Below are 5,950 nucleotides of genomic sequence, written 5' to 3'. Positions count from 1 at the left end.
ACATTTTCTTGTTCTCTTCTCTTTCATATGAGCAGGAACAAAGACAAAAGCATTCTTGTTGAAGTTGACCCTGAACCTGAAAGGACCTTGAAGCGAAAGCTAAGAGAAGCTAAGGCACAACTCTCTGTAGAGGACCTAACAGAAATCTTCAAAGAAGAAGACATGGCAGCCGAAAACAACAACAATGCCAACAATGCAAGGAAGGTGCTGGGTGACTTTACTGCACCTACTCCCGACTTCTATGGGAGAAGCATCTCTATCCCTGCCATTGGAGCAAACAACTTTGAGCTTAAGCCTCAATTAGTTTCTCTAATGCAACAGAATTGCAAGTTCCATGGACTTCCATTGGAAGATCCTCATCAGTTCTTAGCTGAATTCTTGCAAATCTGTGACACTGTCAAGACTAATGGGGTTGACCCTGAGGTCTACAGACTTATGCTATTCCCTTTTGCTGTAAGAGACAGAGCTAGGACATGGTTGGACTCTCAACCTAAAGAAAGCCTGGACTCATGGGAAAAGCTAGTCAATGCCTTCTTGGCAAAGTTCTTTCCACCTCAAAAATTGAGTAAGCTTAGAGTGGAAGTCCAAACCTTCAGACAGAAGGATGGAGAATCCCTCTATGAAGCTTGGAAAAGATACAAACAATTAATCAGAAAGTGCCCCTCTGATATGCTTTCTGAATGGAGCATCATAGGTATTTTCTATGATGGTCTCTCTGAACTGTCCAAGATGTCTTTGGATAGCTCTGCTGAAGGATCTCTTCATTTGAAGAAGACGCCTACAGAAGCTCAAGAACTAATTGAAATGGTTGCAAATAACCAATTCATGTACACTTCTGAAAGGAATCCTGTGAACAATGGGACTAATCAGAAGAAAGGAGTTCTTGAGATTGATACTCTGAATGCCATTCTGGCTCAGAACAAGATATTGACTCAACAAGTCAATTTGATTTCTCAAAGTCTGTCTGGAATGCAAAATGCACCAAGCAGTACTAAGGAAGCTTCATCTGAAGAAGAAGCCTATGATCCTGAGAACCCTTCAATGGAAGAGGTGAATTACCTAGGAGAACCCTATGGAAACACCTATAATTCTTCATGGAGAAATCATCCAAATTTCTCATGGAAGGATCAACAGAGACCTCAACAAGGTTTCAACAACAATAATGGTGGAAGAAACAGGTTTAGCAATGGCAAGCCTTTTCCATCATCTTCTCAGCAACAGACAGAGAATTCTAAGCAGAACCACTCTGACTTAGCAACCATGGTCTCTGATCTAATCAAAACCACTCAAAGTTTTATGACTGAAACAAGGTCCTCCATTAGGAATTTGGAGGCACAAGTGGGACAGCTGAGCAAGAAAATTACTGAACTCCCTCCTAGTACTTTTCCAAGCAATACAGAAGAAAATCCAAAAGGAGAGTGCAAGGCCATCAACATGGCCGAATTTGGAGAGGAAGGAGAGGAAGTGAACGCCACTGAGGAAGACCTCAATGGGCGTGCACTAGCCTCCAATGAGTTCCCTAATGAGGAACCATGGGAATCTGAGGCTCAAAATGAGACCATAGAGATTCCATTGGACTTACCTCTGCCATTCATGAGCTCTGATGAGTATTCTTCTTCTGAAGAGGAAGAGTATGTCACTGAAGAGCAAGTTGCTACATACCTTGGAGCAATCATGAAGCTAAATGACAAGTTATTTGGAAATGAGACTTGGGAGAACGAACCTCCTTTGCTCACCAAAGAATTGGATGACTTGTCTAGGGAGAAATTACCTCAAAAGAGGCAGGACCCTGGGAAGTTCTCCATACCTTGTACCATAGGCACATTGACCTTCAAGAAGGCTCTGTGTGACTTAGGGTCAAGTGTAAACCTCATGCCTCTCTCTGTAATGGAGAAGCTAGGGATCTTTGAGGTACAAGCTGCAAGAATCTCACTAGAGATGGCAGACAATTCAAGAAAACAAGCTTATGGACTTGTAGAGGATGTTCTGGTGAAAGTTGAAGACCATTGCATCCCTGCTGATTTCATAGTCCTAGAGACTGGAAAGTGCATGGATGAATCTATCATCCTTGGCAGACCCTTCCTAGCCACAGCAAAGGCTGTGATTGATGTTGATGGAGGTGAACTGATCATTCAAGTTAATGAAGAATCCTTTGTGTTTAAGGCTCAAGGATATCCCTCTGTCACCATGGAGAGGAAGCATGAAGAGCTTCTCTCAAATCAGAGCCAAACAGAGCCCCCACAGTCAAACTCTAAGTTTGGTGTTGGGAGGCCACAACCAAACTCTAAGTTTGGTGTTGAACCCCCACATTCAAACTCTAAGTTTGGTGTTGGGAGGTTCCAACATTGCTCTGAGTATCTGTGAGGCTCCATGAGAGCCCTCTGTCAAGCTACTGACATTAAAGAAGCGCTTGTTGGGAGGCAACCCAATGATATATTTTATCTATTTTCTTTTGTTATTTTATGTTTTCTGTAGGTTGATGATCATGAGAAGTCACAAAATCAATTGAAAAAGCAAAAACAGAATGAAAAACAGGAAGAAAAACAGTACACCCTGGAGGAAGAACCTACTGGCGTTTAAACGCCAGTAAGGCTAGCAGATGGGCGTTTAACACCCAGTCTGGCACCATTCTGGGCGTTTAACGCCAGAAAGGGGCACCAGACTGGCATTAAACGCCAGGAAAGGGCAAGAACCTGGCGTTAAACGCCAGAAATAGGCACCAGCCCGGCGCTTAACGCCAGAATTGGCTCAAAACGCATTTTTACATGCCATCAGGTGCAGGGATGACTTTTCCTTGACACCTCAGGATTTGTGGACCCTACAGGATCCCCACCAACCCCACCACTCTCTCTCTTCTTCACCCATTCACCAATCACCTCAACACCTCTTCCCCAAAAACCCTTCACCTATCAAATCCCATCCTTCTCTTCACCACTCACATCCATCCTTCATAAAACCCCACCTACCTCACCCTTCAAATTCAAACCACTTTCCCTCTCAAACCCACCCATACATGACCGAACCATGAGCCCCCCTCTCCTATATAAACCCTTCCTCACCCCTTCATTTTCACACACCCTAAACACCACTTCTCCCCTCTCATTGGCCGAACACAAAGCCATTCCCTTCTTCCTCATTTCTTCTTCTTCTACTCTCTTCTTTCTTCATTTGCTCGAGGACGAGCAAACCTTTTAAGTTTGGTGTGGTAAAAGCATTGCTTTTTATTTTTCCATAACCATTTATGGCATCCAAGATCGGAGAAACCTCTAGAAAGAGGAAAGGGAAGGCAAAAGCTTCCACCTCCGAGTCATGGGAGATAGAGATATTCATCTCAAGGGTGCATCAAGACCACTTCTATGAAGTTGTGGCCTTGAAGAAGGTGATCCCCGAGGTCCCCTTTTCACTCAAAAAGAGTGAATGTCCGGAGATCCGACATGAGATCCGAAGAAGAGGATGGGAAGTTCTTACCAACCCCATTCAACAAGTCGGAATCTTAATGGTTCAAGAGTTCTATGCCAATGCATGGATCACCAAGAACCATGATCAATGTGTGAACCCGGATCCAAAGAATTGGCTTACTATAGTTCGGGGAAAATACTTGGATTTTAGTCCGGAAAATGTAAGGTTGGCATTCAACTTGCCTATGATGCAAGGAGATGAACATCCTTACACTAGAAGGGTCAACTTTGATCAAAGGTTGGACCAAGTCCTCACTGACATTTGTGAAGAGGGCGCCCAATGGAAGAGAGATTCAAGAGGGAAGCCGGTTCAACTAAGAAGGCATGACCTCAAGTCCGTGGCTAGAGGATGGTTGGAGTTTATCCAACGCTCAATCATTCCCACTAGCAACCGGTCCGAAGTTACTCTAGACCGGGCCATCATGATTCATAGCATCATGATTGGAGAAGAAGTGGAAGTTCATGAGGTTATAGCCCAAGAACTCTATAAGGTGGCGGACAAGTCCTCCACCTTGGCAAGGTTAGCCTTTCCTCACCTCATTTGTCACCTCTGTTATTCAGTTGGAGTTGACATAGAAGGAGACACCCCCATTGATGAGGATAAGCCCATCACTAAGAAAAGGATGGAGCAAACAAGAGACCTCTCTCATCATGAGATCCCTGAGATGCCTCAAGGGATGCACTTTCCTCCACAAGACTATTGGGAGCAACTGAACACCTCCCTAGGAGAATTGAGTTCCAACATGGGACAACTAAGGGTGGAGCACCAAGAACATTCCATCCTCCTCCATGAAATTAGAGAAGATCAAAGAATCATGAGAGAGGAGCAACAAAAACAAGGAAGAGACATTGAGGAGCTCAAGCACTCCATAAGACCTTCAAGAGGAAGAACAAGCTGCCATCACTGAGGTGGACCCGTTCTTTAATTATGTTTATCCATGTTTGTGTCTTATGATCATTAGTGTCTTAGTGTCTATGCCTTAAAGTTATGAATGTCCTATGAATCCATCACCTTTCTTAAATAAACAATGTTCTTAATTGAAAAAGAGAAGAATTGCATGAATTTTGAATTTTATAACAGATTAATTATTTTGATGTGGTGGCAACACTTTTGTTTTCTGAATGCATGCTTAAACAGTGCATATGTCTTTGGAATTTGTGGTTCATGAATGTTGGCTCTTGAAAGAATGATGAAAAAGGAAACATGTTACTGAGGATCTGAAAAATCATAAAAATGATTCTTGAAGCAAGAAAAAGCAGTGAATGCAAAAAAAAAAAAAGAGAAAGAAAAAAAGAAAGAAATAAATTTGTGATCCAAGGCAAAAAGAGTGTGCTTAAGAACCCTGGACACCTCTAATTGGGGACTCTAGCAAAGCTGGGTCACAATCTGAAAAGGTTCACCCAATTATGTGTCTGTGGCATGTATGTATCCGGTGGTAATACTGGAAGACAGAGTGCTTTGGGCCACGGCCAAGACTCATAAAGTAGCTGTGTTCAAGAATCATCATACTTAACTAGGAGAATCAATAACACTATCTGGATTCTGAGTTCCTAAAGAAGCCAATCATTCTGAATTTCAAAGGATAGAGTGAGATGCCAAAATTGTTCAGAGGCAAAAAGCTAAAAGCCCCGCTCATCTAATTAATACTGATCTTCATAGATGTTTTTGGAATTCATTGCATATTCTTTTCTTTTATCTTATTTGATAAAAAGTTGCTTGGGGACAAGCAACAATTTAAGTTTGGTGTTGTGATGAGCGGATAATTTGTACGCTTTTTGGCATTGTTTTTAGTATGTTTTTAGTATGATTTAGTTAGTTTTTAGTATATTTTTATTAATTTTTAGTTAAAATTCACTTTTCTGGACTTTACTATGAGTTTGTGTGTTTTTCTGTGATTTCAGGTATTTTCTGGCTGAAATTGATGGACCTGAGCAAAAATCTGATTCAGAGACTGAAAAGGACTGCAGATGCTGTTGGATTCTGACCTCCCTGCACTCGAAGTGGATTTTCTGGAGCTACAGAAGCCCAATTGGCGCGCTCTCAACGGCGTTGGAAAGTAGACATCCTGGGCTTTCCAGAAATATATAATAGTCCATACTTTGCCCAAGATTTGATGGCCCAAACCGGCGTTCAAAGTCACCTTCAGAATTTCCAGCGTTAAACGCCGGAACTGGCACCAAAGTGGGAGTTAAACGCCCAAACTAGCACAAAAGCTGGCGTTTAACTCCAAGAAGAGTCTCTGCACGAAAATGCTTCAATGCTCAGCCCAAGCACACACCAAGTGGGCCCGGAAGTGGATTTTTATGTCAATTATTCATCTCTGTACACCCTAGGCTACTAGTTCTCTATAAGTAGGACCTTTTACTATTGTATTTAGACATCTTGGTAGCTATCTTTGTTCTTAGGCTATCTTAGATCATTGAGAGGTTGGCCATTCGGCCATGCCTAGACCTTGTTCTTATGTATTTTCAACGGTGGAGTTTCTACACAC

The 5,950-nt window shown here is 42.4% G+C and overlaps 1 non-coding gene across 1 annotated transcript; it reads right to left on the bottom strand.

Moving 5' to 3' along the window:
- Positions 1–567: 567 nt before the first annotated feature.
- Positions 568–675, bottom strand: LOC130958707 (small nucleolar RNA R71). Its single transcript, XR_009077815.1, has one exon. It is a non-coding gene; the product is annotated as a small nucleolar RNA R71 (small nucleolar RNA).
- Between the last annotated feature and the right edge of the window lie 5,275 nt (positions 676–5,950).

Source organism: Arachis stenosperma, chromosome 10 (genome assembly GCF_014773155.1).
Source record: "Arachis stenosperma cultivar V10309 chromosome 10, arast.V10309.gnm1.PFL2, whole genome shotgun sequence".
NCBI classification, from domain to species: Eukaryota; Viridiplantae; Streptophyta; class Magnoliopsida; order Fabales; family Fabaceae; genus Arachis; species Arachis stenosperma.
This window is presented reverse-complemented; position numbering and strand designations above follow the sequence as displayed.